Here is a 24594-nt window from a genome sequence, read left to right on the forward strand (position 1 = left end):
CCAGCAATGTGCAGATTCCCAAATGGACATGGAACCCAATCTGCAGATTGTTTGGGAAGGCACAGATCAGGTGACTCCACATTGGAATTTCCTTTTGCCAAATTCCTCCCCATCTCTACAAATGACAAAGATGAGCTTCTAGTAGGACTATGAAGGGTTACCAAGAAAGAACCAGGGAATTAAGGAACAGTGTTATCCATGGGATACCAGCTACAGACAAGAAGGCTCACCCAACCTGCTACACTTTCTATTTGCCCCAGAGTGAAACAATTGAAGTCAGTACCACTGATGTGAAACCTTTGCGATGCAGTTCACCAAACAATGTTTACAAAAATGCATATATTATTGGAAAGTGTGCTTAAAAATGAATATACAAGTGAAAACATTCAAGAATGTATTATATGATAAGAAATGGCTTGCAAAATGTGTACATTGGCCATAAGTGCCTACAAAAATGTGTATATTTATTTATTACATTTATACCTGACCTTTCTTTTCATGAAACCCAAGGCAGCTTACATAAGGTTCTCAGGCGGTCTCCCATCCAGGCACTGACCAGGCGTGACCCTGCTTAGCTTCAGCAGGGAGCTGACCTTATGTGCCTTCAGACCACAGCCTTAGGAAAAAATCACACTAAAATGATGGAGAGTATTTTTTAAAAAATCACAAATTGCTTCAGAAGTGCAGAGAACTAGCTTTAAGCCCAGAAAAATGAGAAACTGAGAAAACTGAAATTGAGAAATCTTTCCATCCCTTTATGTACTGGCCAACCCTGTTGGATTCAGACTTCGAAGTGTGTTTTTCTCCATTATGTTTAATGTGCAATTTCAGTTTAGATGATTTCATCAATCAGCTTACAGGTTACACAGGATTCTGCATCTCTACACAGCAGTAGAAGCATAACTACTCAGGCCAAGACGTTGTTGCAGCAACTAGACACACTCCTCGAGACTCTTTAAGAAGGCTCAGGGTGGGCTCTCTGTTTGCGTGGGGATGAACTTTCTGAACAGGACTGGGTTAACAAGCAGGCACCTCTATGAACAGGGTGATGAGTGGGTGCTAATTGTGCCTGTCTGCGCATCTGCTGACACATCCTTGGTGAGAAGGGAGGAGGCAGGTCAGGCGGATCTTCCTCGGACACTGTCTCTGGTCCAGCCTCCAATTCCCCCCCTCCAGTGGAGGTGACAGCGGCAGCTGGGGCAGCAAGGGAGGGGAGAGAGGAGAAAGAGGGGACAGCTCATTGTCAGACAGCAGTACTTCTTTAGTTGGAACTGAAACTAAGGGGACAGAGTTTATTTATTTATTTATTTATTTATTGTACTTATATAAGAACATAAGAACATAAGAAGAGCCTGCTGGATCAGGCCAGTGGCCCATCTAGTCCAGCATCCTGTTCTCACAGTGGCCAACCAGGTGCCTGGGGGAAGCCCGCAAGCAGGACCCGAGTGCAAGAACACTCTCCCCTCCTGAGGCTTCCGGCAACTGGTTTTCAGAAGCATGCTGCCTCTGACTAGGGTGGCAGAGCACAGCCATCATGGCTAGTAGCCATTGATAGCCCTGTCCTCCATGAATTGGTCTAATCTTCTTTTAAAGCTGTCCAAGCTGGTGGCCATTACTGCATCTTGTGGGAGCAAATTCCATAGTTTAACTATGCGCTGAGTAAAGAAGTACTTCCTTTTGTCTGTCCTGAATCTTCCAACATTCAGCTTCTTTGAATGTCCACGAGTTCTAGTATTATGAGAGAGGGAGAAGAACTTTTCTCTATCCACTTTCTCAATGCCATGCATAATTTTATACACTTCTATCATGTCTCCTCTGACCCCCCCTTTTCTCTAAACTAAAAAGCCCCAAATGCTGCAACCTTTCCTCGTAAGGGAGTCGCTCCATCCCCTTGATCATTCTGGTTGTCCTCTTCTGAACCTTTCCCAACTCTATAATATCCTTTTTGAGATGAGGCGACCAGAACTGTACACAGTATTCCAAATGCGGCCGCACCATAGATTTATACAACAGCATTATGATATCGACTGTTTTATTTTCAATACGTTTCCTAATTATCGCTAGGATGGAATTTGCCTTTTTCACAGCTGCCGCACACTGGGTCGACATTTTCATCGTGCTGTCCACTACAACCCCGAGGTCTCTCTCCTGGTCGGTCACCGCCAGTTCAAACCCCATGAGCGTATATGTGAAATTAAGATTTTTTGCTCCAATATGCATATTTTTACACTTGTTTATATTGAATTGCATTTGCCATTTTTCCGCCCATTCACTCAGTTTGGAGAGATCTTTTTGGAGCTCTTCACAATCCCTTTTTGTTTTAACAACCCTGAACAATTTAGTGTTGTCAGCAAACTTGGCCACTTCATTGCTCACTCCTAATTCTAGGTCATTAATGAACAAGTTGAAAAGTACAGGTCCCAATACCGATCCTTGAGGGACTCCACTTTCTACAGCCCTCCATTGGGAGAACTGTCCATTTATTCCTACTCTCTGCTTTCTGCTTCTTAACCAATTCCTTATCCACAAGAGGACCTCTCCTCTTATTCCATGACTGCTAAGCTTCCTCAGAAGTCTTTGGTGAGGTACCTTGTCAAACGCTTTTTGAAAGTCTAAGTACACTATGTCCACTGGATCACCTCTATCTATATGCTTGTTGACACTCTCAAAGAATTCTAGTAGGTTACTGAGACAGGACTTTCCCTTGCAGAAGCCATGCTGGCTCTGCTTCAGCAAGGCTTGTTCTTCTATGTGCTTAGTTAATCTAGCTTTAATAATACTTTCTACCAGTTTTCCAGGGACAGAAGTTAAGCTAACTGGCCTGTAATTTCCGGGATCCCCTCTGGATCCCTTTTCGAATATTGGTGTTACATTTGCCACTTTCCAGTCCTCAGGCACGGAGGAGGACCCGAGGGACAAGTTACATATTTTAGTTAGCAGATCAGCAATTTCACCTTTGAGTTCTTTGAGAACTCTCGGGTGGATGCCATCCGGGCCCGGTGATTTGTCAGTTTTTATATTGTCCATTAAGCCTAGAACTTCCTCTCTCGTTACCACTATTTGTCTCAGTTCCTCAGAATCCCTTCCTGCAAATGTTAGTTCAGGTTCAGGTATCTGCCCTATATCTTCCACTGTGAAGACAGATGCAAAGAATTCATTTAGCTTCTCTGCAATCTCCTTATCGTTCTTTAGTACACCTTTGACTCCCTTATCATCCAAGGGTCCAATCACCTCCCTAGATGGTCTCCTGCTTTGAATGTATTTATAGAATTTTTTGTTGTTGGTTTTTATGTTCTTAGCAATGTGCTCCTCAAATTCTTTTTTAGCATCCCTTATTGTCTTCTTGCATTTCTTTTGCCAGAGTTTGTGTTCTTTTTTATTTTCTTCATTCGGACAAGACTTCCATTTTCTGAAGGAAGACTTTTTGCCTCTAAGAGCTTCCTTGACTTTGCTCGTTAACCATGCTGGCATCTTCTTGGCCCTGGCGGTACCTTTTCTGATCTGCGCTATGCACTCCAGTTGAGCTTCTAATATAGTGTTTTTAAACAACTTCCAAGCATTTTCGAGTGATGTGACCCTCTGGACTTTGTTTTTCAGCTTTCTTTTTACCAATCCCCTCATTTTTGTGAAGTTTCCTCTTTTGAAGTCAAATGTGACCGTGTTGGATTTTCTTGGCAATTGGCCAGTTACATGTATGTTTAATTTAATACCACTGTGGTCACTGCTCCCAATCGGTTCAACAACACTTACATCTTGCACCAGGTCCCGGTCCCCACTGAGGATTAAGTCCAGGGTTGCCGTCCCTCTGGTCGGTTCCATGACCAACTGGTCTAGGGAATAGTCATTTAGAATATCTAGAAACTTTGCTTCTTTGTCATGACTGGAACACATATGCGGCCAGTCTATGTCCGGGTAGTTGAAGTCACCCATTACTACCACATTTCCTAGTTTGGATGCTTCCTCAATTTCATATCTCATCTCAAGGTCTCCCTGAGCATTTTGATCAGGGGGACGATAGATCGTTCCCAGTATTAAGTCCCTCCTGGGGCATGGTATCACCACCCACAACGATTCTGTGGAGGAGTCTGCCTCTTTTGGGGTTTTGAGCTTGCTGGATTCAATGCCTTCTTTCACATACAGAGCGACTCCGCCACCAATATGTCCTTCCCTGTCCTTCCGATATAGTTTATATCCAGGGATAACCGTATCCCACTGGTTTTCTCCATTCCACTAGGTCTCCGTTATGCTCACTATATCAATGCTCTCCTCTAAGACCAAGCACTCCAGTTCTCCCATCTTGGTTCGGAGGCTCCTAGCATTAGTGTACAGGCACTTGTAAGCAGTGTCTCTCTTCAAGTGTCTTTGGCACTTGTGGTTTGGCCTGTGGTAATTTTGCTCTTCTGAATTTATATGCTGTGCCCCTGCTCTCACAATGCCTACTTCTAGGCCTACCCCTTTTAAAATTTCATCATTTCTTTGGTTTTTATCCCAGGGGGGAGGTTTAATCCGAACCGGACCTTTCTCAGCTCCTGTCGGGTTTCCCCCCTCAGTCAGTTTAAAAGCTGCTCTGCTACCTTTTTAATTTTAAGTGCCAGCAGTCTGGTTCCATTCTGGTTCAAGTGGAGCCCGTCCCTTTTGTACAGGCCCGGCTTGTCCCAAAATGTTCCCCTTTATACTGCCCTTTAGCCGACGCTCTCTGGGAGGTTTACAGTTGTCACTGTCTAAAGCCTTCTCCTATTTCAGCCTCCTGTCTCTGTAACCCTCTGGGTCCCAGAACTCCTCCTACTGTTTCTCATTACTCCAGGAATGGTGTGATGAGCTCATTGCACTACTGTGAACACATTGATCTGGAACTAATAATAATAATATCATCAGGTCCCAGGGCAGGTTATAACAGTTTAAAATTCAATATTGAAAACAATTAAAACAGATGCAATCACAGGAATAGAGTGGGTCTGAAAACATACATCTCAAGTGTCAAAGGCCAGGGTAAAGAGATCCATCTTCAGCATTTACTGGAACTGGAAAAAGGAACTCCTAGCTACCGAAGCCACCTGGGCCTCAGGTGACAATGTTGGATCCAGGAGTACTTGAGACAACAAAATTGCTCCTTCCAGCAGAGTGCAATCCCATCCAGACACAGCTCAGTGGGGAGAGAATACTACAACTTAGTGGCTGCAACAGAGAATTCTGATCTCTGCTGATCTTAACACCTGAGAGAGAGTCTCTAGGGAAGGAGACAGTCTTTCAGATATTTGGGGCCAATATCATTTAGGGCTTTAAACAGTAGCATGAGCACCTTAAATTGGGCCCGGAAACAAACTGGCAACCAGTGCAACTGTTTCAGAACAGGGGTAATATGAATTCTAAAATCAACCTCAGCCAGTAATCTGGCTGCTGCATTTTGGACCAGTTAAATTTTTTAAGTGATCTTCAAGGGCAGCCCCATGTAGAGTGCATAACAATAATCCAATCTAGAAGTTACCAGAGCATGGAGTACTATGGCCAAGTCATCTCTGTCTAGAAGGGGTCAGAGCTGGCAAACCAGCTGGACCTGGAAAAAGACACTCCTACTACTAAGTGGACCTGGACCTCAAGTGACAACAATGGATCCAGGAGTAACCCAGACGACAAACCTGCTCCTTTCAGCAGAGTGTAACCCCATCTAGGACAGGCTGTCTTCCCACCTACTGGAGTTGAGAACTGGAACACATAACATCTATGTCTTTTAAGGATTCAGTTGTAGTTTACTTTCCCTGCTAGCACAAGGGAGAAACCAACCACACTCCCTAGCTGTGGGTGATGTCTAATCAGGGGTTGAACTCTGTTTTACTCAAAAAACAACAGCCTTAGCTATAGATTGTGGTTTGCTTGGAATGAAACAAACCATAATTCCAGATTCAGACATAACACTAAGCCATAGATAGTGGTTTGTTTCTCCCACACACTAGTGGGGAGGAACAAAGTGGTCCAGATTGGTGTGTTCATCAGCTATGCAAATGAGGACTTTGTGGCTGTCGCTGTCAATTTCCCAGCCACTGGGCTCCTCTAACAGTGTTCAGTATCATTGCAGTTATTGAATGAGAAGCATATTCCAAATTGCTTCTAATAAACAGGCTGTCCTCCATCAAACTCTAGAGGGTATCTGTAGTGAAAGCAGAGTTCCTCTCGACTGCCTTCACTGTTCCAGGAATCAGCCCCAACCTTGGGCAACTGATCCTAGCAAATCCTGGTCCGCTAAGGTTGTGTAAGCCAACACCAACCTTGCAAAGTAGTACTGCCACCACCCTTCGCTGGTTCGATACTCTGGGTCAAAGGGAACCCCAGAGCTCAATGAACACTTGAGCCTCTCAGGGTCAGAGGCTGGATACCCTCCTGGCCCCTTCTGAGGTCTTAAGTGAAAACGTTCCTCAAGCACACGGTAGTTGTGGTCAAATGGCAAGGACTGAATTTAGGAACTGACCCCTTTCTCTGGAATAAACACACACTGATTTAAAGTAATTAAAATTTATTAAAAAGAAATAAGAAAATATAAAAAGGTTACAAAAGGCAAAAAGGTACATGTAAACAATTTGTAGCAGCAAATTAAATCCTAAAGCCATACACCCAGACGGGTAAGGTATTTTAGTAAATAAAGTCAAAGAAAAGTTATTGGCACAAATCAAAACAACAAAGCTATCTGCCTCAGTTATACTTACAAAAACTTAGGATCTCTCACAGTTAGCCTTCTTCCCCTCGGGGAGTTGCAAGTCAGGATCTTAATGGAGGCACAACAGAGCATCACCGTAGGCAAGGTGGTGCCCCAAAGTGAGACACTGAACCAAAATTCTAAGCCTCCTCTTATGGAGGAAAAATCCCTCCCAGCCGGAGACAATTACCCAATTAACATTTTCATCAAAGGGATGAGAAAAATAATGTTCCCACAGCACCTGGTGCCGTCTCTTGGTTTCTCATAACGCAAGGAGGTTTATGGCCTTGACAGAACCAGGCCCCTACCACTGATAAGAAGGTGTAAAATTACTGTAAGCTAGTTCAGCTATGCTATAAAAATCACCAAGTCACCGGGATGAAAAAACATCAAAAGATTTAACTGCTTGTTAGCAAGCTAACAAAAAAAAAGATGTTAAGGGGAAAAATTCCCCCTAAAGTTTTGGAGACTTAGCCATTTTAAATACAGGCCAGGGTAAGGCGGGCAGGCTGGCATGACAGTATCGATTAATTATTTTTTTAATAATGGCAGTGTTACAAATAGTGCATACACACACACACATACAGAGAGAGAGAGAGACTTGATCAAGCATTCAAACTCCAATGTGGACAAAGCCAAGAACCCACATTCTTATAACGTGAATAGGCCTTGTTAATTGGCCCACAGAGAATCAAAACAGATATACTCACACTTCGCTGAGAACCTGTCCCAGGTTATTTTCCCTGCACATTTATCATAAGAACACAGGAAGAGCCCAGCTAGATCAGGCTAAAGGGCCATCTAGTCCAGCATTCTATTCTCATAGTGGCCAATCCAGGGCTGTTGACAGATGGGTAGAAACAAGCAGGGGCCCCAGACTCTTAGCTTTCTTTAAAAAAAAGAAAAAACAGCCAGCAATTTTGCATGCCATCCCAAAATGTGAACCACAAAATGAGCTAGCCTCCAAGTCCCCACCCCTTCAGGTTTTTAGCCGATTATTAACTTTACAGCAACCTTGCTATCCAAGCCTGCCACTCCAGAGAGATCCAGGACAAGGCTAGATCTTGGTAGGGGCCCGCATACTTTTAAACAGCTGCTGACTCACTTACTCATGAGTTGCATGAGGCAAGCAAGCTCATCCAGTAGTGCAGCAGAAGTATCAGTAGTATAGCAGCAGGTATCCCTTGCCTTGGACATGAGCCGCACAACTCTCAAGTAAGTTGGGCAGTAGCAGCAGGAATGACTTGAACCTGCCTTGCAGCTTCATCCTCAATCTTCCGCTTCTGGTGTTTGCCCCTAGTGGTTGCCATGCCCTCCAAGGGATTCTTGCTGGTGCAGGATGAACTTGCGTACCTCGCACAACTCTCCAGTAAGCAGGGCGGCAGCAGCAGCAGCAGGAATCCCTTTGAGCACCAGTGGGGAAGAAGCTACAAAGCAGGCCAGGCACTTCAGTATTTGTATTTGTCCACCACCACTCCAAGGGATTCCTACTTGCGGGAGGAGTTCAGAAGGTCACTTGACCTTGCAATTTCAGCTGCTAGCTCATCACCCCAGAGTGGTTCCACCAGAGCTGCTCACATATGTGCTGCTGTGTGCTGCCCAGAGATTGCATACTGGGTAATGGCATGCATGTGCACATCACATGAATTGAGTGAGCTTACGGCTTTCAGCAGTACTGTGGCATGGCTGCTTGTCCACCCTTCTCTTTTCTAGCACGAGGTCTAGAAGATCAAGGAAGAATACGCAGCACTGCTGCAGTAGGATTTGTAGGCATGAACCATACAAAATTTCTGTGTCGATGATAACAAAAGTACATGCAGCTTTTAAAAATATTTTAATTTTTGACTGCAAATAATAACATATTATATATTTTATCTACCAAATAATTTTTGAAGACAAAATAAAAAAGTGTACATGCAGCTTATGATGCCATAAATATGTTGATGTATTTTCTAAATATAAGGAGCTATACAAGTTTAATTTTTCCCTGGGCTGCTGAACAGAGCAGTTTATTCATCTAATTTGATTAATTAATTAATTAATTAATATCCTGCCCTTCCTCCCACTAGGAGCTCACGTCCTGTTTTGAAAGTGTTCCTTCCTAGTGTTAGGATTTAATTCTATACTCACTTTTCTGGGAGAAAGTCAATGGGACTTACTGCTAAGTGGACATAACATTGTGGTGTTAACCTCTTTGTCTCTCTTCACCCCCAGTCTCTTTTTTAAAAAAAAAAAAACAGGCAGGGCTTAATTAGGTGTCAGCGCTATAATTTGGCAGGAAACTAATATTGCTTTAAAAGAAAGATTCTGCAATGACCAACTAGTTTTGACAATAAATATATGCTGTCTATGTATTTTTACATCATCTCCTCTGTGTGTGTGTGTGGGGGGGGGTGTTCCAACAATCCTGTAAGGTAAATTAGGCTGAGAGTTGGTTCTGTCACCAAAGTTGTGAAGCTGCATATGCTTAGAGTTGATATCTGCTCTTCTTGTTGATATCATTTATCAGGGTTGGCAAATAATTTCCCAAATGATTTAACAGTCAATCCTTCTTCCCAAAGAATTCTAGCAATTGTAGCTCTGTAAGGAGAATAGGGGTCTCCTATCAACTCTCAGCACACTTCACAAACTACATTTCCAAGATTATTTGGGGAAGCCATGACTGTTTAAACTGGAAAAACAGAGGAATAAATGTATGGTGTGAATGTGGCTTAAGTGAAGTCCTGACACCTTCTCAAACAAACTTATAAAGAGAGAAGCCAATGGTGGGGAGAACTTTCTGGTGACAGCAGAAGCCTTGTAGGCCTCATTCTTGATCTTTGGTGCTCCTGAGATCAGGAGTAGCATTTCCAGCTGGGCTGCATGAGAGTTGTGATGTCTTTCATTATTCAATAGATCCAGTGGATCCTCTATGTCAGTAAATTAGTTGTCCTTCCCCTTATTGATGTAGTTTTTTTGGGGACAGATGCTTCCAGCTGCTGCTGATTCTCAGGCATTTGAGAAAAGCTACTTTATACCAGAGGTAGAAAAAAATAGTTGGGAGAAAGAGGATTAGGGTAAAAACCCTGTTTAAAAGGTAACTATGCTCTATTTACACCAGCTTCCTCTTAAACAGCTCTCAACTCACTTTCATAGCCCTCTTTTTAACTTGGCGTATGTCAAGGGAACATAAACGCATGTGAACATGCCTACCATTAACCAGCATCTGATAAAAGTAGGTGTTTATGAACTCCTGCACAAACTAAACATGTTAAGTCTCAAAGGTGCTAGAACAGTCTCAATATAGTTTATGACTCCTAGTTATTTAGATATGTGAAAATATAGATAAACATTATTGTACTCTAATAGGGGGACAACAAAAATGTACATAATAAAACAGGGATTTTTATGACATATTCCTCATTTCAAATAAGTAGAAGAAATGGTATCTGTGGAAAAAACTTGTACTTTCCCTCCCTTAAAGCTTTATATTGTGGATTCTTTTATTCCGTCTTTATACGGTTTGACCTGCTCAGGTCACAGCAATTGAATTCAAATGGCTATAGGGAAAAATTGCTTGATGTGCTGCATACTTAGCTTTTTCTGTGTTTCTATCCCGATTAACAAGGTACAGCGGTCCAGTTGGATAAGTTTCTATCTACTTAGCAGTAGTCTTATCAGGACTGACTAGCTGTGAAGAATGAGATTTTTTGGACCCCCCCACCCTAAAAATCTTTGCAGAAGCCTGACACATTTTAAGCGTCATTAGAGCCTTACAGTGTTGAAAGCACTATTCTTTCTACACAAAGCAGCAAACATATGAGCCCATAGCATTTGACAATGCTGGCCAAAAACATGAAGTGCTGAAATTACCACCTTCTGGCTTGTTTCCATAAGTCTTTTGTTAACAGTCTTTTGTTTCCTAGTGGGCTGAATGGTTGCATATCCAATCAAATACATGGTTATGACTTCCATTATGCAGAGATGGATTTCATTAAACACCATAATAACCCAGAAATCCAAGAAAGTAAGCAATGACCAAAAGAGGCAATTTAAACAAGGTTACATTCAGTAATATTACCACAATTATGACAATCTTAACCAAGATATTTGTCTTTCCCATGGTTGATATTCATTTATTTTTGCTTCTTGAGTTGGTAATTGATACTTCAATTGATTGCATGGGTACATTCAAATCTTATTGATTGTCAGAACATATTAATACTGCTTCTTCCATACTACTAGTAGTGTAGGAATATATCCATTCATGGGCAAATCCACATTTCTTGTAACATAACATTTATAAATGCGGCAGATACCTGTAGTAGTACTTGGCCAAATAAATATTCCTGATGAGCCTCTAGTGTGAAGCAGCTTCCAAAGAGATTCTCCTCTATAGAGGCACAAGAGAAAACTACAAGCTCAGGAGAGTTCACCCAATCTTGCCATTTGCTTCTAAATATCTGTCAGGAATAATACTTCACAAACACACACCTCGCTCCACTGAAATAGTGTGAGGTTGCTTCATTATTGTTTGCATGATAAGTTACACCTGCTAAAATTCCATCTTATACACAACTATAGAAGGTACAGCAGTTCTGTCCTCTTTGCACCTGGCCACCCCACTGGAGGTATGATTTTCTTCAAGGTCAGGGTGGAGATAAATGGCTAAATACTTTCCCCTCCACACAGCATTGTCTCAGTCCTGATTCTCCCTCCCATCTCATATGGCTGCTATGAAGAGGGGGAAGAGAAATAATTTCACGGATGGAAAACTTGTGGATTTCCAGATCTTGCTGAACTGTATCTCTCATCATCCCTCAGCATAGAGTATGTTAGCTGCAGTTAAAGGGAGTTGGAGTCCAACAACAAGTTTGCAGGGCTACTGATTTCCCATCCGTGAACAGACATGCGTTTGAACCTGAAGAGAGAGAGAGAGAGAGAGAGAGAGAGAGAGAGAATTCCTGTCACCCACTGTGTAATACCAGAGTTACATGTATACAAGTTGTACATGAATAGGTTCTCTCCACATGGTTAGCAATCCTGCAAAAGGTAATGTTTATGCATGTCCAGCTTGTATATGTGTGTAAGCCAGGGTGACTAATCTATGACTTTCCAGATGTTGTTGGGCTTCAGGTCCTGTCATTTCTGCCCACTGGCCATAATGGCTGGGGTTGAACAGACTTGGAATCTCAACAATAACTGTACTATAAGCTCTGATTAGATTTTAAGATGAATATGTAGAGGCCAGCAGTAAGGTTACTGGAACCCCAGACCCTTCAACATGTTCTCGTTCACTGGGAGTTCTAAAAAGGTTCTAGCTTCAATTTAGTCCAGCCACTTGGTAATAGCATACAGGGAAGTGGGGAAAATTATCTGAGTCCTCATTTTGTACTCTTTCCCAAAAATATTTCAGTTTCATTTGATAAGTCCTGTCCTCTCACTAAGAGTGGCCAAGAAGGAGGAAATGTCACTAAAGAGGACAAAACAGGACACAGATTTGCATAATATTTGCATATGCTAATTTAGATCCATGGATATAAATTTGGACAAAATTACTATAATTTAAGTAAAAAATACATTTCACCATAGCAGGGAAGACTGTGACCAGATGACCTGTGTGCCTGCTTGGTCAGCTGTACAGATGTTAACTATTGATGGGCAAGTTCCAGGCCTACTGGTCTCCTTATGGTCGTTCATCTTTAAACTGGACTTGGGCTGGACAGCCTTTCAGAAAGAGGATTCTTTCATATAGAGGACAGTCCTCTGTAAAGTAGGACAGATTGCTATCTACCGCTCATTCTCATGAAGTATATCACCAGAATATATTATTGGTGTTACTGTTTGGTTTCAAGGAAATTTTATCCATCATAATGCACACTTTAAAAGAAGGAACAAGTATTCTCTTCCCGGGAAAGCAGTTTGTATAGGAACCGTCCTATAGTACCAAATAAGTGGTTTCTAGGATAGTTGGGAAAATACATTAAAAGGAAAAAGAAAAAAGTGTTAATTGGATTTAAACTAATACATGTAACCAAGACTTCCAGAAGATAACAGTAACAATGCCATCAATATTTCTTTTTAAAAGAAGAAAATTATGAAAAGGCCATGATTATAATCTCATGAGGATGTATTCCCTGCCTTTTGGGGAATAAATTGCTTTTTCCCAAAAGGGGAAAAAGAGAGAGAGTGAGAATAAAATACATTCTCTTTAGCTTGCCTGGGTATAATGAGCCTGTACAGTAGTAAAATGTACCATTTAAGTACAAATCTGTTGCTGGCAGGATGACAAAAGCAATTTAGAAGCTGTCTTTGTATTTATCTCAGCCATGGCAAGCAGAAATATTTCATCCAAAAAAACCAACAAAAAAAACCTCACCCACCCAACAAAAGAGAGTTTAGCAGCTATGCAGTAAACACAGTATTGATAACCTCTGTTAATCAATGGTCATATACCTAGAGAGTTACTAACGTGGGGCTGTTAATGTGGCTGATTTGTTTTTGCTTCAGTTGATTTAATTCAGGGAGCTGGTGACACCCACAGTCCAAGCCTTTTTCTTACATAAGGCCATAAGAAGAGCCCCACTGGTTCAGGCCAAAGGCACATCCAGTCCAGCATCCTGTTCTCATAGTGGCCAAGCAAATACCAATGGGAAGTCCACAGAACCTGAGCACAACAGCATTCCTTCCACCTGTGATTCCCTGTGGTTGGTATTCAGAGGTATGCTGCCTGTGACAGTGGAGGGAGAATATAGCCACTGTGGGTAGTGGCCACTGATACCCTTATCTCTGTGTATCCCAGCTATCCCCTTCAGAATTAAAATCAGGATCACTGACTTGTTTTTCTCTGTTATCTTTAATGTGAAACTTAACACACATATGGTACATAGATCAGACCACAGGTCACACAGGTCTCTGGATCTCTACAAGGCATTACTAGCCATGGCTACTCAATTGAAGACATTGTATCAACAATTTGACATGCTCCCAATGACCCCTTAAATAGGATCAGGGCAGGCACGCAACTTGTGCAAGAACTGTCTCTCGATTCAGGACGGGGCAAGCACTCTTACAAGTAGGCTGGAAAGCAGGTTCAGTTTGTTCAGACCTCCGCAGATGATGGCGCATTCTTGGCAACAGAAGAGGAGAAGCCTTGGCCCGTCCATCCCTGGGGTTCATCTCTGAGCACTCACGCTGCTCCACAGACACATCTATGCCGGGGGTGGGATGGGGTGGGAGACAGTTCAGGAGGCAGTGAATACGCTGGAGGTGGAGTAGTCGGGGAATTTGCTTGGTAACTCCACCTCATCCGCACCACTCACACCTCATGGATGGGGCTGTTGCTCAGCAGACTACAGAGATTTTCCCTGGCATTATCCTCCCCCCCCCCCACAGACCACTGGGCTCCTCCTCGGGATCCCAGTCCTCCTCATTTTTGGAGTCATTCTGCCAAAGTTCTCCATGGGGGCTCATGACACTATGGATTTGTCTAATCCTCTTTTAAAGTCATCTAAATTGTTGGCTTAGTATTTATCATCATAAATACTATGCAAAAATCTTTTGCAGTATGGAAAGTTTAGAAACCAGTGCAGTATATCTTTGCAGACTTTCTAGTAATAGATGGAAACATGACTTGTGCTGTTGTTATGATGCAAAGGCTTATCCTTTCATGCATTGCTGCGGTGTTTTATTACTACTTCCTGGATCTTTGTTCAGGGAAGAAGTAGATGGTCCATATGTGCTCACAGATATTGTTTTTCTGTTGATCTTCTTATGCTTTGTTTTCTGTAAGTGTATTTTATTACTTTTTAATCAGCATTCATATATATAATATATTTGTTTATGAACTGAAAATGGGATGAGAAGGGAAAACAAGACACGAACTCAGGTAGGAATTATTCAAAAAGTTACATCAAAGACGAGGTGGAATGACTACTGAGAAAGGCTGTGGTTTGGAGAGGGTGAGCCAAAGGGCAATTGGTCCCAGCAGAGCTGATGGAGTGAGCTACACTGTCTCACCTCCGCAGCAGCCAGGGGTAATGGCTGTGGGAGTTGTGGGACAGCAGCATGAAATAGGGTCACCACCTTTTGTACTGGCTTTGCTTCTGTGCCTATGATTAACACCCCAAAATGTAGCAGATGATGTTTTGCCCACCATATTTGTATGCAGATTTGTGTATAAATCTGCTGTCATAGGGTGAATACAGATGACTTCATTACCAAGTGGTTAGTGTGTTTGATTCCAAAATGTGACCTAATGTGTGCTGAAGTACAGAGATGTAGATTACCATGACTGGTTTTGTTTTATTCTGTGGTGATGGTTTCTTCACGCTTAATTATGGACTAGATCTCTCATTATGGAGCATATGCCAATCCCTCCATGCATTGTTGCAGTGTTTTGTCAATGTTTCCTGGTTCGTTATTTAGGAAAGTAGAAACTTAATATGAGCTATTAATAAAACACAGAACAAAACATTTTCTCCAGTATGTTGTGCGTGCTTTAAAAAGCCATCTCTTGAGTGTTGGTATAGATAATCCACTGGTGTTTTGAATCCATGGGTGTGGGTTTTTTCCCCATTGCAATTGCAATGTGTACATCTATGAAAGTGACCAAGATACTTTGCTTCCTGAAATACAAACTAAATAACTCCCTCCCGGCCTGCTAGGGTAAGGTCTTTATGAAAATGTGATTTACTTATTTATGTAAAAGTGTATATTAAGACAACAGTAAGGCAACATTATAAGGTAGCTTCCAGCCTACAGAACACAATGCAAAATAAGCATTTATCAAAATACTATAGAAGAGTAGAATCTAACAATAAAATTCTCATTGGTATAATATAACAATATTGCCAACAATTTAACATGATTTTTAAACTATTTTACAGCAATGGCACCCATATCTACCTATGGGGAACCTATAGTCCTCCAGATGTTGATGGATTCCAGCACCCATCAGCCTCTCCCAGTATGGTCATTGCTCAGGAATGATGGGAGTTGTAGTTCAACAACATCTGAAGGACCACATGTTCTTCAACTCTGGCCTAAAGGAAGGCAACTTCAAACAAATGGGCATTTCAAACTTTGCTACATTGGATGCCTTTAGACACCAATTCTAACCATCATCTATTGTGATCATGGTGTAGCCTGAAGCAGATTCTGCTGCACTGAAGGGCCAGTCCTTTCTTTAAGGACCAATACAATTTCGGAAACTTCCTTTCTCGTCAAATTCTGCCAGTGAACTGTGTTCTTCCCTCCATCTGAAATGAGGCAGATGACGAGTGAGGAGAGGAGCTTTTCTGTGGTAGCACTGCATATATGACACTCTACAGGAATGTCTTTCAGTGCTAGATGAACATCTTAATTTTTTTCAAGTTTGTATTATCTGAAGAATGTTATCATTTGATTCTTATATTGCTGTTTACACTGCTGAATTACTTGTTTTTTATTGCATCATGACTTCATGTTTTCCTATCTTACAATATAATGAAGTGCTTTTTAATTTGGTTTTAAACATTTTTTTAAAAAAGTATGTTTTTAAACCTTTTTTAAAAAGATGTTTTTAAAGTTTTTTTAAAAAACGTTTTTAAAGATGTTTTGTTTTAATAATTTTAAAGTCTGTTTTTATGATGTTTTAAAGTGTTTTTAGTGCTTTTGTTTGCCGCCCTGCGCTCCTACTGGGAGGAAAAGCGGGATATAAATCAAATAATAAATAAATAAATAAGTGTATAAGTTGATAAATACATAAATATCCTGTTTTGTTGCCTTTGCCCCTATGTTTATTTCTACTTAAATAAATGTTGCACACTACTGCCCTACTATATTCCTACTTAGACATGCATTGGATTTGGCTGCAAACAAGCCAGGTTGTTCTGGAAACTTTTTGCCTTGTCATGCTGAAATGGCTAGGAACTAGCATCTGATTTAGTGCTATAAAGAAATGTTGACAACAGAAGCCATCATTTGTGTTTTCCAAGTAAGGCAGCCATCTAGCAAGCACTGGAGACAGGCATCTCAGGCCCTGGGACCAAATGCAGCCCTCTAGCCTTCTCTATCCACTCCTTAGAACTCTCCCAGGCCATGCCCTCCTACCAGATCATATCTCTAACCAGCCAGCCCCACTCCTGTCTCGCTTGAGTGTCCTTGGCTGGCTAGAATGTGCCCTTGAACTACAATAATGCTACTTTCCTGCCTGGATGGAGGATGGACAGATGTGTTTGTGCAGGTTTGTGTAGAAACCTCTGAATTTTGCATAGAATATAGCCAAATGTAGAAAGGTAAGAGTCACATCTATTGCCCCACGCACATTTCCCTCTGACCCTTCCCATTGCTGGCATAGAAGGTTGGCCATGAGAGAATGTGGCTCTTGGACTGAAAAAGTTTCCCTAGCAAGGCCACATTAAAAACTGTGGGGCTTACTTCTCAGTAAAGTTGCATAGGGGTGGGGCACAAGTAATTTGAGGAGGATGATTTCTACTTGCCTCTGAAATGTTCTCCTCTCCCTTCCTTCCTAACCTCCGTTCATTATTAGGAGAACTTAAATGCAGACTTATATGAGCCCCACAGTTTTGCACTAAAGTACTTTATGCACAACTAAAAAGCTACATGCAAATAGTTTAGTTTAATAAATAATGTCCAGCAATTTTTTCCAAAAATGGCTAATGCATAATTTAATGCTGCCTGAGGGAAGGTTCAGTTTGTGTGCTGGCAATATGTTCCTGTTTTTTCTGACTCCTTACATCACAACATGAACTGCAAAATGAAATATGACATGTGTTAATGTTGCATGTTTGTATATTTAAACTCTCTGCTCCTGAAGTGAAACATTTAGCCTGATCCTTACATGTGTAAAGCTGTCTCTGTGAGAGCAGAGCAGACCGCTGTTCAGTAGGGGGATCTCTAGAAATTTTTTATTAAGATAATGTAAGTGTTGTTACTTGTTAAATGGTGTTGCTGGTTATCTCCCTCTTCCTCCGATATCATTATCGGTTTATTTGCTCTTTTGAACTGCATTGTATACTTACCATCATGAACTGTGGTGGTTGTTGTTTTTGTTATGCGCAGTTTTTAAAAATGTAATAAAAAAAACAAAATGGACCTGTAGTGATGGAGATTGGGTTTTTCTACCTGCATATACCATTGCATTTGGAAAAAGCTACTGCTTTTTTCACACTATATAAGGGAGAAATGAGAAGTAAGCAATTCATGAACTATAAGGAATTGCATCAATTTAATTTCACTTCATTACATTATTAATTAATTAATTAACAGCATTTCATAGCCACCCTTCACCTATTAGTGCAGGGTGGGCTGCACGCTTCATATTCCATTCACAGAAATCCAATAGCTAAAGCCACAAGAAATAGAAAGAAAACACATCAAAAACAGTGCAGGAGAGAGCTGGGGCATCAACTGTATCTCAACTAGGGATGGAAGGCTCTGTCAATTTCAGTTCTCTCTCACATTTTTGCAGCAAGTTGTGATTTTTTGAAAAAAGATTCATGAAAATTCTTCAGAATTTTAGTGCAAAGTTCTCCTAATAAACACATTTTGTATGCAGTTTTGACTAATGTACACATTTGTAAGCAATTTCTCATAATATAATATTTGTATGAGATTTTTGTGAATATATTAATTTTTATGCACACTTTTATCTAATATATGCATTTTTTGTAAACATTGGTTGGTTGGAGAACAAAATTTGGATACGTGTAAATTTTGAAGGATGGCTGCACTTTAGTTCTCATATTGTTTTGGAAAGTGTGAATTTGATAGATTCATTTTTAAATACAAGCTGAATAGAATTTCTCCCGCATTCCTAATCTCAACAGTACTTCCTCCTTCCAAAGGCCTGGGCAAAAAGGTGCATCTTGACCTGCTGATGACAGGCATATAATGTTGGTGCAAGATTGACCTCAAAGGGGAGGGTATTACACAACCTGGGGACTACCACCAAGAAGATCCTTCTGTATGTCATTACCCTACAGTTCTCATTGGGCATCAGCATAGTGGCAAGAGCCTCCCTCGCTACTCTTAACAGGCAGCTTGTTTATAGTTCCTGAGAGCTATTTGCACTCATTTTCAGTACATGCAGGTCCATATATGTACATATGTGGGAAGAGCCTCCCTCGCTACTCTTAACAGGCAGCTTGTTTATTGTTCCTGAGAGCTATTTGCACTCATTTTCAGTACATGCAGGTCCATATATGTACATATATGTACATATGATGACACACCTTGCCTAACTGTTCCAAACTTGAGCTATACCTGGAGGTCCAGCTCCAACGGTTGTGGGCCCCTGTTAACTGCCACCCTGTAGGACCCTCTTCCTGACACTGCTTTAGGATCCCTTTTCAAATTAAATTTTAAAAAATTGTTGGGGGCCATTTTCCCCTCTAAAAACACGGTGGCAGCCTTAGCAATAGCTGTTTACAATGATGTCTGCTTTATTCAAGAGTACTATTTTATTTTATTTGTTTAGATTATCTCTAGAGCTGTAGTGTATCTAGGTTCCATGCTATGGTCTGACGGCATATAAGGCCACCACCTTGCTGAAGCTAAGCAAATCCGGGTCTGGTCAGTACCTGAATGGGCAATGGCCTGGGAGCCACACATATGCCACCTTATGTTTCTATTATGACAGAAAGGTGGGGTATAGATGTAAGAAATAAGTAAATAAAATAATAAATAAATTTAAAGTAATAATCAAATCAATAAAAATAAAATAAAGTCGAGAGAGAATAAAAGCTGAATTAAAAACAGCCAATAAAATCTCAGTACAGTACAAAGCCTGGCTGAATAAAAGTTTATTTGGCTGATGCCAAAATGGCACCAGCCTTGGTGCCAGATAAACCTTGGAAAATAGACATCACAACAGGGAACCACTGTCTTGGACCACCTCTCCCTTACCTCAGACAATAGGAGTATCTAAACAAGAGTCTCTAAGGCAACTCTCAGAACCTGAGAACCAGCATGGCACCTTGGTTAGAGTGTAGGACTGGGACCTGAGAGACCAAAGCTCAAATTCCTGCTAAGCTATGAAGCTCACTGGGTGACCTTTGGCCAGGCACTGTCTTTTGCCCTAACCTACCTCGCAAGGTTGTTGTGAAGATAAAATAGAGAGGAGAAGACGCATGTATGCCACCTTGAGTTCCTTGGAAGAAAGGTGGGATATAAATATAAAATAAACATACAGATAAATGAAAAGAAAAAGTATGTGAGAGCATATAGAACATCATGTACCCTGGCCCCAAACTGGTTAAGACTTTGATTTCAATATTTGTGATTGTAATTGAGATTACCATATTGTGCATTATGGACAATCATATCATAGAATAGTAGAGTTGGAAGGGGCCTATAAGATCATCAAGTCCAACCCCCTGCGCAATGCAGAAATCCAAATCAAAGCATTCCCGACAGATGGCTCTCCAGCTGCCTCTTGAATGCCTCCAGTCGGAGAGCCCACTACCTCTCTAGGTAATTGGTTCCATTGTCATATGGCTCTAACAGTTAGGAATTTTTTCTGATGTCCAGTCGAAATCTGGCTTCCTGCAACTGGAGCCCATTATTCCATGTCCTGCACTCTGGGATGATTGAGAAGAGATCCCGGCCCTCCTCTGTGTGACAACCTTTCATGTACTTGAAGAGTGCTATCATATCTCCCCTCAGTCTTCTCCAGGCTCAACATGCCCAGTCCTTTCAGTGTCTCCTCATAGGGCTTTGTTTCCAGTCCCCTGATCATCCTTGTTGCCCTCCTCTGAACCTGTTCCAGTTTGTCTGCATCCTTCTTGAAGTGCGGAGACCAGAACTGGACACAGTATTCAAGATGAGGCCTAACCAGTGCTGAATAGAGGGGAACTAATACTTCACACGATTTGGAAACTATACTTCTGTTAATGCAGCCTAATATTGCATTTGCCTTTTTTGCAGCCACATCACGCTGTTGACTCATATTCAGCTTGTGATCAACGACACTTCCAAGATCCTTCTCACATGTCATATGGCTGAGCCAAGTAAAACTCACCTTGAGCTGCTTTGAAAATTCAGTGGGGTATAATTTTTAAGGAAATGTATAAACACTTTAAAGGTTAAGCCAGGACTTAGAAACTAGGAGAAACTTTAAATGATTAATGCACTTACTCTGCAATCTTATGCATGACTACTCATAAGAAAGCCCCATTCAGTTCAGTGGTGCTTACTGCCAGGTCAGCATGTATAGATTGCAGCCTTAGTATATGGCCCTTATGTTCATATGAATATTGAACTGTTATGAACTCAAACTGAAATCCTATTAAGGGTTTTAAAAAATAGGCAAATAAAGCCAGCAGAAAATTCTGTTGTCAATTTCTGCTTCATTGATCCCATTTTGTAAGAAGAGGTATAAGGAGTTTAACCCTGTGCTACTGACCTTAGCTGAACAAAGCACATATGCCAGCATTTTGGCAAGTAAAAGGAAAAGAAATCTATAATTTAAATAGACCAGCACTCATGAAGATTGATAAACATTTTCTTGCTAGAACAAGGAATAGTATGATGCAGTTGCCTGTTTTATTTAGGCAGTGCTTCTGAAGCCCCACATGCCTACCCGAGCCGGTCCTATGATTAGGCAAGGTGAATCACTTCCCTCAAGTGACAGATAATAGAGAGCCATCCCTGCCCCCACCTATTAGTACCCTTTGCTCGAGAGGTGTTCATACATTACACACAACAAGCATAGAAATAGTTGAGCTGTACAGTACTCATACAGTTATAGTATTTGCATACAACATTCAACAAGAATATAGTCTGTGTACTTATGTACACAATAGTTGAGTTGTACAAATCAATAAGAGTACACTGTTTCACATAAACACTTGTACATATATAGACACAGCCTGTACCTGTGTGTTCAGTGTAATACTCGAACAAGCCTTCACTGTTTCCTGGGAAATTCCCCTTTTCTCAGCCTGCTGGTTGGTACAGCAGCCTAAGCCTGACATAGTCCTTTGCACACCATCAGATATAGTCCTTGAGAGCCAGTGTGGCCTACGCTAGAGTGTGGTTAGAGTGTTGGACTACGACCTGGGAGACTAGGGTTCAAATCCCCACACAGCCATGAAGCTCACTGGGTGACCCTGGGCCAGTCACTGCCTCTCAGCCTCAGAGGTTGGCAATGGTAAACCCCCTCTGAATACCGCTTACCATGAAAACCCTATTCATAGGGTCGCCATAAGTCAGAATCGACTTGAAGGCAGTTCATTTACATTTTAGATATAGTCCTTGCCTGAGGGCTTCTAGGCAGAGAAAACAGGCTGTCAAAACTGCATGTCTAAAAGGAGTGCAAGTGAGCAACCACAGAATCTTCTTTTAGACAGAGATCAAGTTTGCTATTTAACTGTATAGGTTTAGTTGTAAAACTATCATAGTCAATCTCCCTGTGTCTGTTAAAACTTTTCAAGATGATCAAGCAAGCAACACGATTCAAGTCGAAAAATCATGATAAGGACCACATAGTGGTTAGAGTGTTGGACTAAGATCTGGGAGATCCGGGTTCAAATCCCCACTCAGCTTTGAAGCTTACTTTGAGACCTTGGGCCAGTCACAGCCTCCCAGCCTAACCTACCTCACAGGATTGTTGTAGTGATAAAAATGTGGGGGGAGGGAGAACAATGTATGGCACCTTGAGCTCCTTGGAGGAAAGGTTGGAAATAATAAAAATAATAATGAAGAAGAAGCCCATCTCTCTCTTTCTTAAGCTGCAGTCTTGGGAGTAAGCCTCATTGAACCCAGTGGGACTGAATATTTACTCAGAAATCATGCCTGAGTACTTACTGTTGTGTGCCACCCCAATCTCCAAGCGGTGAGAAATCTCCAGGGGTCCCTGCGCTTATCCAGGGTTTGGTTTCCTTGGAAAGAAGGTCAACAGAGTCTGTGGTGTCTTTATGAAATATGGTTTATTTAATTACACACATTGCAACCTGAGCTTAAGGTGGAGGGGTTCAAAGCATCAGCAGGCCATAGATCTTTCTTTTCCATTAGGCTTATAGGAGGCATCCTATAGCCATGATACAAGGAGCCACCCTCTCTGCCTGTCTCCAGTTCCCAGCCTTTCTTCAGACTCCACTAAAAACACAAGCCTCTCTCAGGCCCCAGGAGGGGGGGCTCTCCTGAAGAGTTTCATTAACAATAGGATCCCCCTGGCCCATTCATCAATTAATGGGCACTTGATAGACCCATTAGCCCACATGGCCACTCTATTAGATTAACATAAGAGACTCATCTGACCAGCAGAGCAGGTTTCTTTGCTGTAGAGCCCATCTCCAGGTGCAGGGTTCCAAATCAGAGGCTAGAAGGGGGCTCATAGAAATCATCTATCTCAACCCCCAAACCCATAACAATACTTAGGAAGCTTCATTATACCAAATCAGACCATTGGCCCGTTATATTTTATTGAGGGACATTGCAAAATACAACCCTCTCCTTCACACGTGCCCCTCTTTGCACAAGAACATAGGAAGCTGCCTTATACTGAATCAGACCAAAGGCCCATTGAATTCAGTATTCCTCACACTGACTGGCAGCAGCTCTCCAGGGTTTCAGACGGGACATTCCCAGACCTATCTGGAGATTTCTGGGATTGAGCTTGGTCCAAGAGGCCTTCTGTATCTTTAAAAATTGTGCAGGGGAAGGGAGAATTCCACCTTGTGGTTTGTCCCATTACAATGTTGCAAGAACATCTGCCCTTGGTTGACTTTCTCTTCTCCTAAAGATACAGGATCAGTCTCAGGCCCTGAACCTGACAACCCTACACCTCATATATCAACATCAGGGGCCATTCCATTCCTGTAACAATTACAGCCATTACTGTAACAATTTACCCCTTGCCAAGAGTTGAAGTTTTCAGCCTGGATATATAATTTCTATCTTAAGTTAACCATGGGGAAATCAGATGTCCGTCTGTAGTTTGCAGCTGGTCTAATCGATGCCTTTTCAAATCCCTATAGTGTGATGAAAGGGAAATACTAGAGATCCTTAAGAAAGCTTTATAGTGTTAGAGTATGCTCACAGAACTCTCCAGGGCTCTGTATTTGATGTGGAAGAGATACTAGGTTATTTAGTCCATCAGTTTACTTTGGGAGCATTGTGCCCTATCCATGTGGTTGCATAGTAACAAGACTCCTTCACATTTTACTGCTACTATAACCAATTGAACTATTTGTTGAGCACCTCATCAGTGGTTTATCTGACAACCCAGGTGCTTCCTTTGATCAACGGTTTCCTCTTAAGAACTTTCTCATTCATTTTATTGCCACTGCCTTCTCCCTCACCCCTGCCTCAAGCATCTGCTTGCTAACTTCATCCTGAAAACAGGATTCACATGCTCTGTTCTTGTGTGCAGTGCCTGAATTGTGTCATTTCAGTCTTGCACTGATTTAATACTTTATTGGAACTCTCAACAGTCCTCTTCTCTTCTCTTGGGTTTATCTCATGCAGCCCGTAGAGCTTAAATTGCTCGTTTAATCTTAACTTCTATGTTTTTGCCGTGTGTGTATATATATACCCAGCAGCCCTCTGCCCCAGGTGTGGGTTCAGGCCACTAAGTAATTTAGCATATCATCCTGTATATGTCTACTCAGATGTAAGTCCCATTAAGTTCAACAGGGTTTCCTTCTAGGTACAGGATTGCAATCTTAATACTTCAAAAGTTGGGGAGAAACTCAGATGAAGAGAATTCCTGAAGCACCCCTATTGCATTGTAAATCTGCATCCACAAGCCATTACGCTCAAGTATAATTGCTATTTGCTAATAGACAAAAAACCTTGCAGTTTAAGAACATACCTATAGCCCACAGATGTTCCTATCAATTTTTAAAAAGCAGGGAAATTGGGCAGCTATAGTGAATGCACCAGGGGAGCAGGAGACCTGACCTCCTCTGTGAGATATTGGA

The sequence above is a fragment of the Rhineura floridana genome, chromosome 8 (assembly GCF_030035675.1).
Source record: "Rhineura floridana isolate rRhiFlo1 chromosome 8, rRhiFlo1.hap2, whole genome shotgun sequence".
Classification (NCBI taxonomy): domain Eukaryota; kingdom Metazoa; phylum Chordata; class Lepidosauria; order Squamata; family Rhineuridae; genus Rhineura; species Rhineura floridana.